We start from the raw sequence: 20812 nt of genomic DNA on the forward strand, positions 1-20812 counted from the left end.
ACCTCACTTAAAATTGAGTCTGAAGTGGCTCCTTCCCAGAGTCTCATTACGGGACCAATTCTGCATCAGGGAAGCCACAAATCCAGGCAGCTGCTAACACTTTTAGCATCTACCTTATTTAAGAACATAAAAACTGAAACAGGTCAGACTAAAGATCCATCTGGCCCAGTACTATTCCTCCAACAGTGAACAGCAGTAGATACTTAAGTAAGTAGACACTTTAGGAACAGCATAAATGTACTATAACACTTCAGTATTATTCCTTCAGTTTCAGGAAAATTTTTAGCTCAAGAACTTCCTGCTTTAGAGATCATTGACTTTGTGTTTAATACCCCCAGCGGACTTTTCTTGCAAGAATGAGACTAATTTCTTTTTGGACCAATGTAAGCATTCAGCATCCCTGACAATCCGTGGATACAAGCTTTATAGCTGAACTACGCACTGCGAGAAGGACTTTCTGTGTTATCCTTAGCCTCCCTCAGGCCATTTCTGTTTGCTGTTGTCAAGCAAGCACTCACTCTCTCCTCCTCCTTCACCAGCCACCCACGATGTTACGAACTTTTGCCACAGCTCCCTTCAGATTTCCGATCTCTAGGCAGTATCTTCATTTATTTACCATGTAGAAGCCACTCCATACTCTGCCACATTTTTACCAAACTCACTAATCGTTGAATACATACAAGGAGGTGCATAACAGAAGCACACAGTATTCTCCATGGGAACAGCAATATACTGCACCATGCTGTATTTCAGTAACTTTTTGGTTGATTTTTTTTTTCCCTACTCCTTCTGCAATCACCTCAAGAGTACTGATTGGGTATGGAATCTTCTTAGGTATGTAACAGTTTTGTTGTTGTTGTTGTTTTTTTCCCCTGTGTTAAGAAATACATACATCCCTGTATCTTTTACGAATTGCTATAAAAATAGCAAGGAGAAATGTAACACAGATCTGCCACTATACTAAAATGGATACTTGATCTTGCCCACAGAAAGTATTACAGGAGAAAGGAAAATCGTAGAGAATATTTCTGTCTTACATATGGTCTGAAATTACCTGTAAAATCTAGTTCCTCAGCAGAGAAAAAGTTCACTGTTGAATAAATGACTGTGCAAGTTCCTGTGCTTCTAGAGCGGAGCAGTAGATAAAACACACAGAGAATGAGATTCATAGCATAAACAAAAAAGTAACAGAAACATCTAAAGCTGAAAGAAATTAGAAATGATTAGCTGAATAGAAAGTAAGTAAAGAAACTGGAAAAACTAGAAAGCTTTAAGTTTTTATCTGGTTGTCAATTTTTGGATTTTCTAAGCAGTTTTGTCTCTAAGACTACACCAATTAAAAGTTTTTAAAAGCTCTTTTGTAAATGGATAATACTGAGCATCTATGCCAGCAAGGTAAGAGAATTCCTGTGCATAAATCTAGAAATAAGGATATATGGGCAGCAACATCTGCCCATTAGCTGAAATAGGATAAAACTCAAAACAGAAAAACAGCAAAAGCAGCAGGAGATGTTAGCTATAAAAGCAATACAATCCTGATTTTTTCCTGACTAAGGGAAAGACATCATTTAACTTCATTGGGTCTTGGATCTGGCACTAAGTCCTATCATGCGGGCCAGATGTAAGGAATTTATTCCCCTTAGGAAAAAGCAGGAGAAGCAGATGGCTGTTTCTAGCAAACACATTGCAAGCCATAGGAAGAGTCTGCCTATATTTCCTGTGAAAACTAAAATTTCACTGGAAATAAGGACATCTCTAAACCAAATACATTATTTTAATGGCTCAGAGAACAATAACTTACGTATTATCCCATCATGCCTAAAGGTATCAAACATCGTATTTGGGATTTGTTCCTTTGCTTTTCAATGCTTTCTGCACTTCAGATGGTGGATGGTCTCAGCTTTTGTACTGCTGTACCCTAATCTATTTTTAATATTGCAGTGTTATAGCATTCAGCCTGCAGGGCATGTTTAGTTTTGAGCGGGTGAGTAAGCCCCATTTAGTTCAATGGCCAATTGTGTGCTCAAATAAGTTGCTGAATCTAAGTCATCTGCATCCACCAATAAAAAGTAACAAAAAGTTAGCCTTCTCTCATTTGGGACCTGAATGTTACTGTGTAACTCACAGAAAAAGGATGGACATTGGGAAATATGGTGCTTGTGCTACTATAATACCCTTTGCTAAACCAAAGCTGGAAAGTCTATAAGTAACAGAATGATGCATTTTGAATTTTGGCTGCATTTTTTTTTTCTCCTCATCTCACCAATGGTTTGCAAATACTGTTTGTACTAAGGCAGCATCTTAAAGTGTTCATCAGTATCAAAACTGCATTAGAAAAAAACTTTATACTCTTCTGTTCTGAATTTGCTGGATAAAAGACCACTTTAAAAAAAAACAGGCAACAGAATGTACACTGACAGCAGAGCACAAGTCGAGAACAACCACTTGTGATGCCGGTTTCCTGGCATAATCCAAAGGTTTGTGCTTTTAAGTCCAGGTTGTGACCAGACTGCAAGAAGAATCTGAGGTGCTCTCAGGGAGGAAATATTTTATTCAGAGATGTGCTGCTGCTAAAATAATAGCAGAGGGGATACTGGGAATTGCCAGCCACAGAAATTGCCATTTATTACAAAAAAGTCCACGGAATATATTGCTTTTTGAAATGGTGCTGCTATAAAATATCTTGAAGCTTGCTAAAGTGAGATCTAATTTAAGGCATGTCACTGCATCCTTGCTTTACATTGTTCTCTGTAGGTGTTACAGCAAGAGTTACAAAAGATCACAAGTTGTCGTCATATTTTTCTTCTGACTAACAATACACCTTAAAGAAAAAGAAAGGAAACCTTAACTCTGATATTCTTTTTCCCTGGGGTTTAAAGAAAACCCAACCCTGTAAATGTTATTTACGCTACCTTGAATTTTATGTCCTTTACACCTAAAATAAAAGGAAAATGTTATATTGTGCAAATAGGATTTCAGCAGCAGCATTAGGGAACCCTCCTGTTACATATGGATCAATGGCAGAAAAGACAGTTCAAGATCTGTCTGCTGTGCTTAGTATTTTCTTAGATGTTTCTCTGTATGTCCTTCTTTCCTCCAGTACCTGATGCAAAGGGCAAAATGGGCTTGATAGCTTTCAGGGTGGCAGTGTTTCTCAGGATGTCATACCAGAATTAGTTAATCCTTAAGTGGATAAGAACGATTCACTATCTTACCATGGTTAGGACACAGTGCAAAACTACTCTGTAAAACATACTATGTTATGGTGAAGTGCATTCACTGAAAACAAATTTAGAATCTAAATTTTCATGAAATGATTCTGAATTTTCTTGACTGGTTGTCATCTTGGGTATGGCTTTACTTCAGCTGCAGGATCAAATGGTATTACCTTATCAGTTGTTCAAATAGCACATACTAATGGACTCAGCAAGCAAATTATTTGTGCCAGTAAGAAAGATTTGCAGAGTCTTGCTCAGCACAACAAAACTCATGGAATCTCCTCAAAGAACCATGAAGAACAGCTGTTCCATCACTTCTCCTATGAAGACAGGGTGAGAGAGTTGAGGTTGTTCAGCCTAGAGAAGAAAAGGCTCTGAGGAGACCTCACTGCAGCTTTTCAGTACCTAAAGAAGACCTACAAGAAAGTCTGAGAGAGACTTTTTACAAGAGCATGTTGTGATAGGACAAGGGGTAAGGGCTTTAAACTCTAAGAGGGCAGATTTAGATTAAAGAAGAAAATGTTCTCCATGAGGGTGGTGAGGCACTAGAAGAAGTTTCCCAGAGCAGTTGTGGATGCTCCATCCTGGAAGTGTTCATGGTCAGGTTGGATGGGGCTTTGAGCAACCTGGTCTAGTGGAAGGTGTCCCTGCCCATGGCAGGGGGGTTGGAACTAGATGATCTTTAAGAGCCTTTCCAACCCAAACCATGCTATGATTCTATGAATGGGAGTCTTGATACTGACATTAAACGAGAATCTACCTGAAGCTTCTGAGAAGTCAGCAACAACACACAGAGAACAACACAATGCCAAAGGTAACATGTTACTGCTTGCTTTATCTTTCATAAACGGAGCTATAGCTCAAAGAGGATTCAGCAAGACATTAGTTTCCTTTGTTCTGCAGATAATGTTATTTCAAAGCTTCTTTCTTATTTTAATTTTCTTTTACCATTCTGAAAAAAACAATACTATTTCCAGATGTATTCTCCATACTTGGTATCAGTCCTAGAATGATTTGGGGTTTTTTTTCAGTGAAATAAACTAAGATCTGCTCACCTATTGTGATTTCTAGGAGAATAAAATAGCTCCTAATTGCTTAAAAAGTGATTTTTTTTTTTCTTGAAGATTACTCAGACACAACTACAATTGCAAAATCATCCCTTCTATATAACTGCTGTGTACTGAGGAGAAATCTCCAAGCTAATAAAGGGTTGGGCAGAGCAAGGAAGGGATAAAGTTATATGAGTCTGCAGTTGTAACATTGAGTTTATGATTAATAGAAAATGTCCATTATTTTACTCTCAGATTTTTAGGACTGCTAAATATTGTAGGCATGTAAGAATGGTGTAGCGTTTGCATAAGGTTTTGTTATGGAGTGGCTTAAACCTCATTGAAGACGGTGTATTTTATTAGGATGAGAGAAGTTAGGTACATTTTTCTACTCAAAGGTGGATGCAAGGCTGCTGGAAAAAAATGAAGGACTGACATTAAGGAGAGTATTTCAAAGTATTTTTTTTTTCTGTGAAGGAAAGTGTGAGAAGTGATGGAAATTGAATTACAGTGAAAAAGAGAAGAGACTAAGATGAAAACCTGCCACTACCTAGACTCTAATGTTACTAGCTCAGCCTTCAGAAAAAGCAGAAAATGTAGGCCAGGTTGCTGACTGAGAGAGTTGGTGCTGTGGCCTGGAGAAATGTTTTGGGGATCTTTGGATTCTTTCTATGTTCAGAGAAGCATTCCTATGTTGCAAGCATTCCTATGTTGCAGACTTTCCTATGTTCAGACATGAATTCCTATGTTACAGACATGCATTCATTGCCTTTAAAAAAGAAATAATTTCCCCAAATAGTGGAAGCTTGGCTATGAAGACAACTAATGCCTTCCCCAGTTTCTTTTCCAGCAGAAGACCAGGAACTCTAGCGTAAAATTTGCCTGTAATTTTGACCATGCAGCTTTAGAAAGACAGCGAAGTCTTTGTCTAGAAAGACAGCATCTAAAACCTAATATAATTCTCACTGCTGCATCCTGATTGCAATTTAAATCTTTAAAAATGCAGGAAACCAAAATGTAGATGTTCCATAGTAGTAACGACTTCACCAATCTAAACAAAAGCATTTTTATTTATATTGTCAAACACCCATTCTAACCACAAATGCTGATCTCAGACAACTCTGCTGTGAGAGAAGCAATAACTAAATTGGAATTCCTCTTTAGTAGGTGGATGTCCTAACATTCCTCAAGTAGTTGAAATCTAACATTTCTACACTTTCAGTGCAAGAAAACCTAATAACTTTGTGTATATGATATTTATCTAGTGATGGATTCAATGGATTTCACCACATTTCACAGAAAGCAACTTTTTTTTTTTTTTTTATTACCATATAGCTATAAAGAGAAAGACTCGTGAATACAACCTTGATTAGGAGTACTGCAAATAACCAATTATTTTTTATTACTTTCCGTCACTGTAGGCAAGTTAAATTAATGTTCCGAGATAAGAGACTCGACTAGACAAGGAGGGAGGGAGAGAATGCTGTGAATGACCTTCAAGGCAAGATGGATTGTGCAGTGAGGAATAGGAAAAGGTAGAGGAGCAAGTGTAAGAGGAAGGGGAGGGAAAAAAGAATTGTATGCTCAGAGCATCAGAGCAACAGGCAGAACAACTCAGCAGCTGCATTGTAAATGGGTAAGAGGTCAAAGCCCAGTTGTTGTAGTATGAACAAGTAATCTAGTAGAAAGAGGGGATGATTTGACCTAGGATTTCCTCCTGTATTTGCTCTGGGTAGCAGGAACAGAGAACTGTAGATTACCATTGAAGAAAATAATCCACAGAATAGCTTCCTGAGATACTCGCACAGACAAAACCTCCTCTTTATTTCCTGAAGGGTACAGGAAAGGGAATGCAAACAAAAACGGTACAGGTGTTTCGGTGTTCCCCGCTGTGATAGGAATCACTTCCGTTGCCTCATGGATATCGATGAAGGAGTTTTGATCTGAGGAAGAAGAAATACATTTGGTTTCCTCCAAAGGCAGGATTATCCTTTTGCTCTAGTAGAATCCAAGACCCTCTGCAAAAAAGAGTCAAGAACTGAGCTGTATTGTGCAATAATGTCTCCTGTACTTCCAAAGGGCCACATGCATAAGATGTCTTTCATCCTCCTTACCCAATAACCTTTTGTTACTGTCACTTTCTTTCTAAATTTTTAATTTTGTATTTTAAATCCTGACTCTGAAAAATATTAAAATGGGACTTCCACCTCTCCTTGGCTCAAGAGAAGGAGAAGTACTTGCTTATGACATGCACTCATTAAATTCTGTTACATACAGGAAATATATACTCACCACCTCTTTTTCAGCAGGGAAACTCTTCTTCAATATAAGACACCTTACTGCTATGTCATGCTCATCATGCTTATCTACATATATATAGACAGTATGTACATATTTATATGTATGCATGTAACCATATATGTTTGTAAACATCAGCTAAGTAGAAAAATTCTTTTCAGCAATTATTAGAGTCTACCACATTAAGACATGGGGCCTTGGCTTTCCTCAGAAGATGTGGGGTTGCCAGTCTTCCTGACTTCATGATCACAGCTTTTGGCATTTTTACTATATTGAGGTTGGGTTTTATATGAGAATACTGATTTTATCATATAAGGAAATTTCTACCCTCCATTGTTGATAAGAAGGGCTTGAAATTATGAAATGAGTGGGTTCTAAAAGTTCAAAAGCAGAAGGCCAAGTATATCTCTCCTATGTCCCCACCAGTTATTGCTCCTATAATGCAGTCACTGTATATGAGTGCATGCATGCGTATTTTAACTCAGCACCATTTTTGAGCTTGATTTGTGATTATGAACCCTTGAGATTGACAACACTCACACTGAAGCCTGCATCAGAAGTTCAGTAGTTCAAATTTCATGTTGAAATGTAGAAAGCACATCTCAAAGAAGAAAGTGCTGTCTATTATACTGTGGTTTTTAGCTCTGAAATTGTTCTTGTCAGTTTTGCTATAGAAAATAAAAGGTGTGGACTTTTTGTCTTATAAATACTGCAGACCTTTTTGTGCATTTTTTCATTTGTTGGCTTTATAAGAAGACTGAAAATGAATCCACTGTATATAATGCTTCAGATGTAGATCTTCCACTGTCTTGTCATATCTTAAAGTGATTTTGAACAAGCTCTTCTTTCAGATGTAGACCAGAGGAACATGCAAGCAGGTGGTTAAGGGGGAATAAAAATAAATTAAGATGTCCTTTTAAGTTTGCCGTTTTTGTTAGTGGTTAGGACTCAGCACTGATAAAAGATTTCTGCTCTTTAGGCCATGCTGCTTCCTGGTGTTTGAACTGTTCGAGCACCGAGGATCCTGTGCTTGCTATGGCAAGGAGAGTTTTTCTCCCATTGATCCTACCATGCTGAGATTCAAATCTTGATTGCATCTTTCTTTTTAAGACAAGAACTTATACTGCCTTCCTTAGGAGCTGTCTTACTGCATGATTTTCATAGAGAGAGAAATTGTTCTAACAAGTACAGTCACCATATTGCACTAAAAGGAAGCCAAATCTGAACAACAGTCTGGTATTTTAAAAATTAAGTTTAATAACATTTTATATTATTATGCCTTAATGTCACTATGCTTTCAATTTCTTGAGAAGAAGAAAGCCAGGTTATCATAAAGAGAAAGTCTCTTAAATTATTTCCTTCTAGAAGGAAATTGGTTCCTCATGAAATACCTTTTCTCATTTTGTCCTTGCAAGACTGCCACACTAATTTTGAAAGCTCAAATAATCCTCCAAAACACCTGCAAGTTGAACTCAGTTTCAGCAGCCCTTGAAGTTTATCCATTGCTACTAGTGATCCATTCTATTCTATACCATTTCAAAAGTAATAGGAGAAAAAATCTCAGGGGAGAATTCAATCAAATATAGAAAACTAGATTAGCTCCTGATTACCAGGTCTGAAAAATACCATTGGGTTTATGTAATCATGTAGTGTTAGGCATAATGTATTGAATCACATCTCACACTCAAGTTTATGTACTTCACTATGCCTAGATCTTGCTTTTCCTTTCAATATATCTTGACAAGGGTTCAGGAATTTGTGTGATTGACCACCAAGTTAACTCCTGTTTTTGCCTACTTGGTCAGCTATCTGACTAGGAATTGCCTGTCCAGGCATGTAAGAGATCTCAGAATATCATGGGCTCTATTCAGTGCACTGCTCATGGCCCATGGTACCCACACTGATCTCTGGCTGCTGCTACAGAAAGATATGGGTATCCTGTGGTGTTGTTTTGGTTTTGTTTTTTGTTTGTTTGTTTGCCTTTTTGTTTTGTTTTGTTTTTATCAAACTTCCTAGTCCTATCCAGGAGTCTTGGATACCTTATGATGTCTCAGAAAGCACAACATGCCTGTGTTCAGGTAACTGAATTGAGGCCTAAGCATCAGACAATTATTTTTCCAAGCCTGACAGCCAAAGAGCACTGTAGCCGTACCCACTCCAACAGCACACAGGGCTGTTCCCGTGGAGTTGCCATCTTCCATTATACCAAGCTAATCTCATTTGATGATCAAACATTTAAGAAATGTGAGAGATTAGAACTTTACTTTTGCCTGGAAAGTAGTGATGATTCCTGGAGATCTCTCTCAAAAGTACAATTCACCCTTACAAACTACACTAATCTGTTAAAGAAAACAGCGAGAGAAGTCATTTTCCCTCCATTAACTGTCCTTTACAACCTCATTGCTCAGCTTTAGTAAGAGTGGATCCCATGCAGAGAATGAATCCAAAAGGAGTAGATGGAGGAGAACCACTTTTATGAGCCATAACTCCATCAAACACTTATCTGTAGTGAATTACTCTACATCTCTTAAAAAAAAAAAAAAAGAAAAAAACCTCAATATCTAAACACTATGGCCTGTCCCTTATATGTTTTGCTTTTCTAAGTTATTTTCACCTATTTCACTTCTGTGTAATACTGTTGACTTAGTGAAGTTCACTCCACTATATATCAGTATGAGAAAGGGTGGAAGCAGGGCCAGGTTATTTCCTTGAACTTGGGTTTGTTCAACATAAATTTTGTATGATGCATAAAATACACAAGAGATGTCAAACAGTTCCTCACATTTCAACAGCTAAACATTCAGCCTCAGTAGCTGGGAGAAAAAGCCAAAGGTTTGGAAAGCACAGCAAGGACAGATAAAGTTTTTCATGACAGAAATGATAAAGTTACAGAAAGCAGGGACTAAGAGGCTGTGCCACAGCAGTTCAGTACACACAGTATCCCAGATATTTTAATATTGTCCATTAAAGAGAGTAAAGCAATTAGTCTTTACTGAGAACATCTGTCCACTGTAGTCATCTCACATAAAAAACTCCAAACTCCTGCCTTCCCATTTAAAACCTGAAATAAAACCTGAAAACAATGCTATTTTTATTTTAGAAGGAAGTCTTATTTTGAAGCAGAAGGATTATTTCTCTGTGTGTTTTAGAAATAGAAGAATCTGGTCTCAGAAGATTTCATTGCTTTGTGCTTTAGTACTTGGCCATAGAAAACCCAGCTGCCTCTCATATTGGCAAATCAGCTAATCACTGTGAAATAGCAATTGTTTTGAATGGATAATTGACTACAGGTGCAATGAATTACATATCCAATTTTGGAGCCAAACATATACAAAAGTTGGGTGTTTTTTGTTGTTGTTTTTGTTTTAATTTAAAACTGTTTCTGTTCTAAGGCAGCAATCCTTTAGAAACTGCAATTGCTGGAACAACCTTAAGCATTGCCTTAGGAGACACATACTCCCTCTGCAATACTATAGGGAACAACAAAATCAAAGCATCTGTTTCTTTTATGTTATTCTAAAGAAAAAAGAAGGGACAGACATCTGAGAGGGAAAGAGTACAAGTACACCCTATAAGATCCACAGTCAATCTGCGATATTTTCATTGACCACTTCATAACTTTAAAAGGAGCACACAGAAACACATTCTCATTTCCTATACTGCACTGGATTTCTAAGTGACATAACTTGTAGCCCTGTCTTGAGGATTCATGCACTAGGCTGTAAAGTGACAAAGAAAGAAGTTAAATCAAGTAAGTGTGAACATACACTGCATGCAAAAAGGTCCAAATACAAACTAGAGCACTATATGCTAGTTGCTATACAAATGCGGATCAAGAGAGAAGAGCTCTGAGGAGCTGAATCATTTGTCACAAGAGGATTCCAAATTGCTCTGCAAATTATACATTTAAGAATCAACATCCTCCGCATTACAACATATGGTGTATTTAGGATGCCACATGGCATCTGTTCAGCTTCACACAGCAACCTCACACCACAGTTCATCAACAGGAGGTAAAACAGTAGCTCCATTCACAGAAAGAACCAAATCAGGAAAAATCTCACCTCCTTAACTGGAACTGGTAGGAAAGTCTTCCTTTGCCTTTCAAAAAAAAAAAAGTAGCATGCAAACGCTAGCATCGATACCCTTCATCAAAGACCTTGAGGAAAATTTAGCTTTGCTCCTTGGAGTTTAGTGGATCTATAACTGGTATATTCCAGTTGTACTTGCTGCCCAAGGAACTAACAGCAACAAGCTGGACAAGACATGGTATGTGAGATCTGAGGCAAGGTGTTCATCAGAGGAAGACCTCAACTTTACAATTTCCTGGACTATTATTTTTCTTGGGTATTCCTTCCTCAGAAGCAGTTTGCAGGGCTGAGTCTCACTGACACGTAGCAAAAGCACACACACTCATTAGCAGCTTGGTTTCACAGTTGCTTTCACTGTGTCAGCCCCTATTCTGCTGCCCCTCCTCACCTACAAAATCCCTCAGCGAAGCTGTTTTTCTCTCCTCTCCTTCCTAGGGTCAGCCTAGTGCTGTTTATCTCTCCTTGAGAATGACCAGGGAAAGTTCAGGGTAGGGGGCCAGTACCCCTCAGCACAACACACCATCTCTCGACACAAGGTGCAGCTACAGTCCTTCCTTTCCTCATCAGTATGGCAGCCTTGAAAATTTAATCTACTAAATTTCCGAAGTGCAGGACCAGCATACAGTGAGATTAACGGACTAATACTGGAACACACAGCATCATATAATATGAGGTAGCCTGCCTCAGGTCAGTATCCTGTCTCCAACAGCGGCCATAAGTAAATAACCAAAGGAGAGAGAGAATAGGGTAATCATTTTAATACCTCTTCCATGTGTTCCGCCAGTTGCCGGCTATCTTCAGTTCAGGGATTTCCTGATCTGATGTTATTTGTCTATCTAGTGCCCCGCGATGTGTTTCTTGCCTATTCTCTGCTTGAAACCTTCTATCACCTGTCTTGCACCAACAGGCTCCTTTGGGAAGGAATTGCACTTCTTTATTACTTGTTGCATTAAGAACCAAGCTGAACAGAACGTTTCCCTGGTTTTCTTCCAGCTTGAAAGAGTATAACACTGGTGAGGTGAAAAGAGCAATGTTGCTTCTCACATTAGCAGAGATTCTTAACCTGTCCACCTAGTAATAAAAGAGAAATACTGGGAGGGAAAGAAAACAGAAGGGAATAATAAGTGGTAAGAGGAAGAAGAAGGGAAGACAGTTTTCCGACTTGAAGACTCTAGTGTGACAGATAAAGAATAGGACAATTCTCTGGCCTGTCTGTTAGTACACTAGAGTAAGAGCAAACTAGAAATTTTCTTCAAAACTCTTCAAAGAAAGGTTATTCCCTGTCCGTGTGGAAGGCATTTACATGCATGTCTCCTATTAATTCTAATGGGAACTAGACGTGCAAATCTTCCCAGAAAACTCCCACTGAGTTTTGCGCATAAATCCTACAAGAAAGGATAGGTTAATAGGCCCATGGGTATAAAATAATTGCATGCTTATTAACCTCTGGGATTTTTCTTGAAAATAACTCTAACAACTAATGCTTTTTTTGTAGAATCAATGGGACATAACCACGCTAAATTACCCCTGTACTGTTATGGGGAAGGTGGTGCTTAGAATTGGTAAACCACATAGCAGAGGATTTAGCAAAAGCTGATCATCATCTTATTCATATCTGACATCAGCTGGTGAATTTCACTTAACTTCTCCAGGAATTTATTTGATGCATTCGGTACTTTCTCCTAAAAAGCAATTGCCTCACAAATATGTACACAGCTATTCATATATATTGATTAAAAAAATATATTATTACTTATCTCTGCCATGCCTAAGCCTTATTCAACCCTTGTAAATAATCATTGAGACTGGGCACATGTCACTTAAGTGTGTTCTTACAAATGATTCATCTTCACATTCAGAAAGCAATAGTCCATATCATCCTTTAGCGTGAAGCTGAAGATTGCTGCGAATCTGTGCCACTCCCTGACTCCCTCAGCAGCCATCTGTTAGCACCAGGAGACTCCGCAATGGGTTCCTCAGTGAGATTCCTCTCTCTGTAGGCCACTGAGTCCATTCCTTAAGCTGCAGATGAGTACACTTTAAATTACAAGAGTGCTTCACACTCCTATGCCACCTTCAACTTGAGGAGATGAATCAAAGGTCTACCTGGTAATTATGCAGTCTCAAATAATTTTGTGAAGAAACCACTTTTACGTTCAGCTTAGAGAAAATAAATTCTCAGGGGTTAATTAACTTGCTCAGTGCTGCTCAGGATGTTTGGTCATGGAGCCTTGGAGCCGCTATGTGAATCTTGATCTAATCATCTCTGTACCCATGGTCATGGTTTTGTTTTTCTCTTCTGGTTGATATTTAACTATTACTTTTGCTGCTGGCAGGGATTTTGCTTGTCACAAGCAACCACCTTACCAAAGTAATGCATTTTCTCAGTCACCTTAGAGAGCTGATGCCGCTTGAGCTACTTATGAAGGCAATACCACAGAGAAATGCCACCATTTCACCTGAAGTAAGAAGGCCCAGGAGTTAAGTTACTGCCATCAAATTTGAAAAGGTAAGCTTAAAGCTACAAAGAAACTCATTAGATGGATTCTACCTTGATTTATAATCCTGTGCATTTTAGGAATATGATGATCACATTATGTATTACCGAGATCAACTAAATGGTGACTCTCTTACTATAATTTCCACAAAGGTGGAAACAGAAGAGAAAGCATTTAAGATAACTCAGAACATTTAGTGTGAATATCACTTCAATTTGCTAACAGTGAGCCCAGTTAGATGTTTTGCAGAGAGGACTGCACTTCTATTTAGGACAATTCTTCAGAAAAACCAGGAAAGTAAAAGAACAAGGGCATATGGGCTTGCTTTTGTTGGATGGGAACAACACAGGCTGTTCACTGTAGCATCTAGCAGCTTCCTAATCTATACAGCTTCTGCAGTTGTTAAATTGCTGCTGAATCCGATAACAGAACATCAGAACTGGTAGTAAACATAAATCTGTTGACTTCTTTCTCTAAGAGTGTAAGTCAGCCAAGGTCTCCATACCACAGCAACTGGCTTGGAACAGAAGGTGACAGACTACACAATATCCCTAGGAAATCAGGCTTCAATCTGCTAGGTATATGCTGACACAGTGCATGTGTCTTTTCTAGCGTTGGGACATGCTCTCCTTGGGAAAGAGCCCCGCTGTCCCCAGGAGTGCACACTTAACAAGAGCTCTGATCAAAGCTTAGCAGGAGTCAAGTGCCAATCTGAAAACACTGCTGACTTTATTTGCAGTCAGTTTTAATGCAAAAAACCCCATCATTTTGATTCTTTATTCCTGAAGCTGTAGGGGCTTCTGTGCCATCTAGTATGCTTGCAGTTAACAGCACCACAATTTACAGTGTTGGAATGTGCTTAATGAAAGCCGTTTCTGCAGCAGATAAGAATCACTTTTTCTTTAGAGGGGCTTTAAATTGTAATGGTATATTAAACCACAGCTATGGATTGGAAACGGAAAAACAACAGCAACATGATTACGCATTGAAAAACTCAGTAAAACTGTTACTTATAATGAGCAAGAAGATGAAGATGTACAAATAAAAGCACAGCATGTTTTCCTTGAGCACCCTTATTAACGAAAGGGACAGTGGGGCTTCAGCATTAAACAGCCGATGAACGGCAGCCATTTAGATCCAAACAAATTGATAAGAACAAGATGAGCAGAGCAAGGGGACAGATTTCGAGCCTCTCATTACTTTATACGGAGACAGATCTCAGATAGGACTGCCTCCTCACCTTCACTAGGGTTATTCCTGCATAGTGTCTTGGAGGCAATTTCTACACAGGCTGGGCTTTTCAAGGAGGGCAAGGGACTTAGGTGCTCAAGGGAAACAGGTACTTTGTCCTTGCTGATCAGTGGAGCTGAAGCACTCATCTTCCATGAATTTTTAAAATAAGCTTGGGCTTTTCTTTCCTTGGAAGGAACTAGCATTAAATGCATTTGATGGTTCTCCACATCATGGAGAACCGTACTCTGTAAATTGTTGGAAATACTTGATCAGTACATTTAAATTACACTTTGAAGCCTTCTGTTTGCAGAATTATTATGCAGCAGAATCAGAGTTTTGCAGAAGCAGGAGTAGCTTTTCATGGGAAGCTGCCAATCTCATGACTTGTCTATAGAAAATAGATGAGTAAAGGAAAAAAAAAATGAAGTGAGGTTTTTGGTTATTTTAAGGCATAAATAGAATGAAAATTGTGGAAGCGACAGACTAAAATAAAAGACAATGGCAGGTAAGTTTCCAAGTCTAAAACCTTGACGTTTTTATAGTTGGCCCACACCCCCCTTTTGAGCTAAGAACCATAATATTCATCTATACAGGATATTTACATAGATGGTTTGTGGGAAGCTGAATGGGCTTTCATTGCAAGAAAATATTCGTCTTTTCTGGTCTGTGTAGGAGGACCCAGTTATTCTTTCCTATTTAATCAGCATTTTCACTTAGAATGTGCTGACTGTTCTTGGATTCGTAACTAATAGGCAATATACCAGTTTCATCAAATCCAAAATGAAATGTGCAATTTAGAAAGCTAAATAGAGCAATGAAATATGTGATTATTTAATAGAAAATAGTGATTTAAGATCCTCAATCCTACTCAGCTATCACTGAATTTTATTTGTAACATACAGCCTGAAGTCATCATTTTCTAAATATACTGTACGTGTAGAAAACCATTTAATATACACAGTTTTGCCCATGCTGCTTCTGTAAATGTAGTGCATAATAATATATACGGTGCCAGACAACAGGAAGTCTGGAATACCTCAGACCCTCGAAGGTCTGCTCGAGAACCACTGCATTGCCCCTTAGGAGACTGCAAGACTGTCTCAGCTAGCTAAAAGAACAGAGGAGAGAATAGGCAAGAGAACCTCATAGACAAGTTTTCTGTGACCTGTATAGAGAGATCTTCTTGTACTATGGTTAACAACTATAATTGCAATACATAAAAGTAGTCAAAAGCAGGCATCCTGGTCTTAGTAGAAAATATTCTTAAGGATTTGCATTTTAAAGTCAGTGTCCATCCAGAAGTTCTGCAGTTCTGTTTTCTCCTTCTTCCTTCCTTCCCTTTTTTACATCATCAATTTGATCTATTAGTACAGACTATATCCTATACATCTGGTCAGGATAATAAACTTGGCAAACTGAGCTCATATTTCAGGAGGATATTCCTAGCGTTACTACCTTTTCTGAAGCCTTCTCCTTACTGCCTTTGGCTGCAGAAGACTCAGGACTACTTTGCCATCACCTGCCCTTTCATATGAACTACTATATCGATATATTTTGGGGATGTTGTGATCTAGGTACTATTTCTACCAAAAGAATTTTAACAATGAGACAAAATTATCCTACCACCTAAATTCTTAAAAGCGGTAGCTTGTAAACCATAAGCCATGCAAGAGGAGCAAGCAGAAACGAATAAAAGAAGACGTGAGATGAAGTCAATACAGGTAAGTTTAAAGCAACGCAGTCAAAAGTATTATAGATTAAAAAAAAAAATCAAACCAGAAACCCAGAGACATGGGAAGATAAAAAAGATAATGGAAGAAACAAAGGAGGAAATGGCAGCTCTGCAAGATCAAGGGTCAGCCCATTGCAAGGATCACCAGAGACCGACATTTCCCCATGTGACAAGTGCCTGACCAGTCGAGATTCTACACATCTGCCTGGGGAGTGGTAAATATATTCATGCTCAGTCTAATAGCATGTTCATTTTATCTCATTACTGAGAGTATTAGCAAAAATTTGCTAACTAGTAGGTGATTATTATCAGTGTATTTATAAGTGCACCATCCTGCTTTCAAATCTCCAAGCCTAGCCAAAAGTGACCAAATAAAAGTCACTCATAGACATGAGGGTTACAGTGTCACAGAAGGAAGTAATCCCCTCTCCTTAAATATTTAGCCAACTGCACTACATCCTTCTCTCTCTCTCTCTCTCTCTGTGGCCTCCAGCATGGAAACAGAGGCAATGGAATGACTTAGAAACATTTTAATGGCAAGGTAAGTATCTCATTTGAGAGATTTGTTACCCTATTTCCTCTCCCAAAGAGAGATTTGGGAATCTTCTCGTAAAGAGATGTAGAAATTGGCTCATTAGAAATGAAAATTATCAGCATGGGTTCACTAAAAAGGAGTACTGTCAGAAGAAAATGACAGAGTGCACTGATGAGGACATCAGGACAGGAGCCAGTCTGATGTAATATAGTCTAGAATCCAGAAAGTCTTTTGACAGCATTTTTTATGGGAAGTTAAGCAGAACAGGCCTGGTTTCTGGACTTAAAGAGCAATAACCTGCATATAAAGCTGACTGCTGAACTGAGAAGAGTGAGGCACTTGTAAACAGTGCTAAATCTCAGTTTTAATGAGGAGACGCGATCTTCAGAAAAATTGAGTGGTAGGCCTGGTTTTACTTAAGAGTATTAATATATTCACAGACTGAAAAGAGGAATGGGTTAATGTGCTGATTTAATGCAAAAGGAACATAATACATCTTAACTACATAAATATTAATACTTTCCTGTAATTGTACCATAAACCACAAATTTTATCTGAAAAAGGTTAAAAGCATTAGACAGATTGGCAAATTTCTCCTTTTTTTCCTTTAAGACCAGTGGAGTTCTTTTTACCCTTTCAAAGATATAGACTTGTTTATAGCAGTTGGTTATCTAGCACCTTCAAGATTTGTGCTTCCAAACTTGTGGAACTTGTGACTAGCTGAGGATCACTTGAGAAATAGGGGCCTAGTTTAAATCTTTTAAAATGAAAGCAAATCATTGAAGGTTCTTTTGGCTTTCAGATTTATATTTATATATATATATATTTTTTTTATATATATATATGTATATATGTATATATGTGTATACATGTGTATATATATGTGTATATATATACACACATACATATATATAGGGAGAGAGACAGAGATAAGGGTGTTTATTCTCTGGTAATCACTAGCCAGGTTGCAGCTAGATCTCTCAGGTTACAAAGGAGATTAAGCAGAGCCAGCCAATGTACTGCATTGCAGTACTGATGCTTCAAGAAATGGCATGACACAAACATACTTCTGTGAGTTTTGTTTTTGCTCCCAGAGGTTCTTCTGAAAAGACTCATAGATCATTTGTTACCCATCTGGACCTCTCTATCCACACAAAGTCCATATGCTCTCTGTCACTGGAGGTGTACCACTCTTCCCATGAGCTCAAGATGCTGTGTCTGAACAAGCTTGCTAATTTCCATAGTGCTGTGTTTCTTGCTAGGGAGGGAAAATCCATGAAGGTCATACAACAGGGAATAGCCTTAAAAAGGGGAAGAAAGATATAAATTGTCTATACTTCCCTCTTCTCCCCTTTCTGCAGCCACTACTACATTTGTTCAGCTCTGATGGGATGTGGAAAGGTGTGGTGAGGAGAAGAGGTCAGGGAGGGACCATTTATCCGGGCAGCAGGGCCATTGCAACAACAAAAGAAAAACAAAACACATGTAACGTTCAGGTAGTTCCAGGATAAATACAGGTTGCTGGCAATTCCAAATGGATGTGAAGAAATTAGGACAGTACTTATTTAAATTCACTACTTATTCTGAATGCACTATTTCAAAAAGGGTACAAGACAATCAGAATTTTTCAGAAGATTCTACCAACTTCTGGTAGTGCTAGATAAATAACAAACAAAATAAAGACAACTTTATAAATGCATACAGTGGACACTTTATTGGACCACTTTCGCAGCTTTAGATGCTATACAGTTGACAGCTTAGATGATCTCTGGTCTTCAAAGCTGACTGAAATAGCAAGCAAGTGAAGAGCAGCCAAAATTGGGATTGTTCAATTTGATATGAACCCAGTGGTCTCAGTCATGTTTCATGTTTCAAATGTTTTCAAGTCATGCCCATGGTCCAGAAAAGTGCAGTCCCCAGGAAAACACTGGAATCTGCCATGAGGCCACCCAAGGCCCGTCTGGAGGTGAAGACTTCAGTTCTCTCTGATGATGGATGTAAATAATTCAATTTTTAACACAGGGATAACAGGATTCCGTGAGAATGAAAAATGTAACTGGGGAGGATAGTGGAATGATGCAGAGTAATTGTTGTCTAGCTAATCAGGTACATAGGTCTGCCAGCTGAACCAGTGAAAGTGAAGTGACAACACAATCTTTCACTAATTTAAAGTCTGATTCTATTGCAAAGCAATTAATTTCTCACTTCACAGACAAAAGGTTGGCACTTGGATCCCAGCAGAGATAGGAGCCTGTTTTAATCTTGCCTTGCAAAATTCCATTCACCCATTCAGACAAGTGAGTTTGTTTATTGGCAGACAAGCAACTATCATTAGTTTTTAAATATCAGTAGAAAGAGCAAACAAGCATAGATGGTGCTTGAGCTAATGCATTACCATCAGGATTTGCAAGGCTGCTTTAATCTGATCTATCATTGCATATTGTTGCACAACACTGAGTACAAATAAGGGATTCCCAAAGCATGGATGCTGAGGATGTAGGATACAAGGATACTTGGGCAGTATTGAGCACTGGTCTTAGTGAATGTGGAGAAAGAACTGCAAAACATAGGAGAAAGCTCTAAGTTCAGATAGGAGAGGAGAGGGGAGACAGAATTGCAAGAAGTTTTGAAGGAGGAAACAAAAAGGGGGATTTCTCAGCAGCAGGCTATTACAGATTCTTAGCTGGAAGCAGAGAATGAATGCAGCTGTACTTGGGAGGGGATTAAAACATAAAAATCAGAGAACTGATAAGAACAGGGAAATGGAAGTAGCCACATGCTATTTTTCAAGGCTGGTACTGCAGAACTAGGACAATCCATAATATTGTTGTCATGCATGTTATGTATGCATACATACATAGCTGATTAGTCAAATATTTCCTGTCAACCAAAGGAGCACTTAGTGCCATCAACCTCTGCAGAAGTCAATTGTAGTTCATAAAACAGCTTCTGCATTTGATGATCCTCTACCTCCTAAATTACCTAGAATCCGAGTGCACAGCAGCGCTTCACATGGATGAGGAGCACCAGCTCTGGTAGCACTGCTATACACTAAGTGTGGTAGGAGTTTTCCTGAACCCATTTCCCTGTTGCAAGATTAAACAGATACACAATTCCCCAAAATAGTTCTTATGCCAAATTATCCTAACCATAAGGCCAAGATGGCATTTGGGATGCACTCAAACTAAATTCTACGATGGGCACAACACATTTTGGAGAAACTACTAGGGGCAATGATTTTTTCCCTGTTCCCTGGGAGAACTGGCTGGAAAGCCTGAACATCATTTATGAAATATCACAAAAGAAGACTTTACTAAGAAAAAGACAGTATGAAAGCAAGAAAGTAAGGATCAATAGACTTCAACAAAAAAACCCCGAAAAACTGTGAGGAAAATTTTGTTAGGAATATATTCCAACAGATAAAGGTGTACTCTTTGAGAATTGGCACTACTGAGAGAAACTTTATTAAAGATATGATGACAAAGTGTCCCAATGCAGATGAAAGATAAGCAACACTGCAGGAGAATATTACGACTGTATCAGAAGCTCATTGCAGATCTAAATATCAGAAAGGCATTGCAAAAAAACATAAGTGGAAAAGAAGACTTATACCTGCAGATGACTAGAAAGGAATAGTCCAAGCATAAAAATATACAGTCAAAAGAAAGAGTACTGCACAAGATAAAGCTAGCAAAAGACAGAATTAAGTAAGAAATACAGATGAGAAGCACAGAGAGGTAAGGGAGAACACAATACCATGCCTGCCTGACAGGAAAGGAGAGCGATCAACAGCTGTTGTGAAGGCAGTCGGTTTGATATTGCCTTTGTTCCATCTTCAGGCAAAAGGTGAGGCACATTTAGATTAATTTGATATGCTTGCATGAGTGACATTTGATGAAATCCACCAATATTTAAAGAACAGTCTGAAAGCAGTTAGGGTCAAAAAGTGATGAAGGGTGGAGAGATCCCAAGGGAGGAAAAGGAGGAAAAATAAAGTATCTACTTTATAAAGGAAAAAAAGTATGGGGGAAAGAAGAGCAGAAAGAGACTTTGAACTACAGAACAGTCAGAATGCCTTTGTTTTTTTAGAAGAAACCTGAAACAAATGGTTAAACATCTATCTCAAAACCCAGGATCCTGTTAAGTGTTGAGAAACAT

The sequence above is a fragment of the Patagioenas fasciata genome, chromosome 1, assembly GCF_037038585.1.
Source record: "Patagioenas fasciata isolate bPatFas1 chromosome 1, bPatFas1.hap1, whole genome shotgun sequence".
Taxonomy (NCBI): domain Eukaryota; kingdom Metazoa; phylum Chordata; class Aves; order Columbiformes; family Columbidae; genus Patagioenas; species Patagioenas fasciata.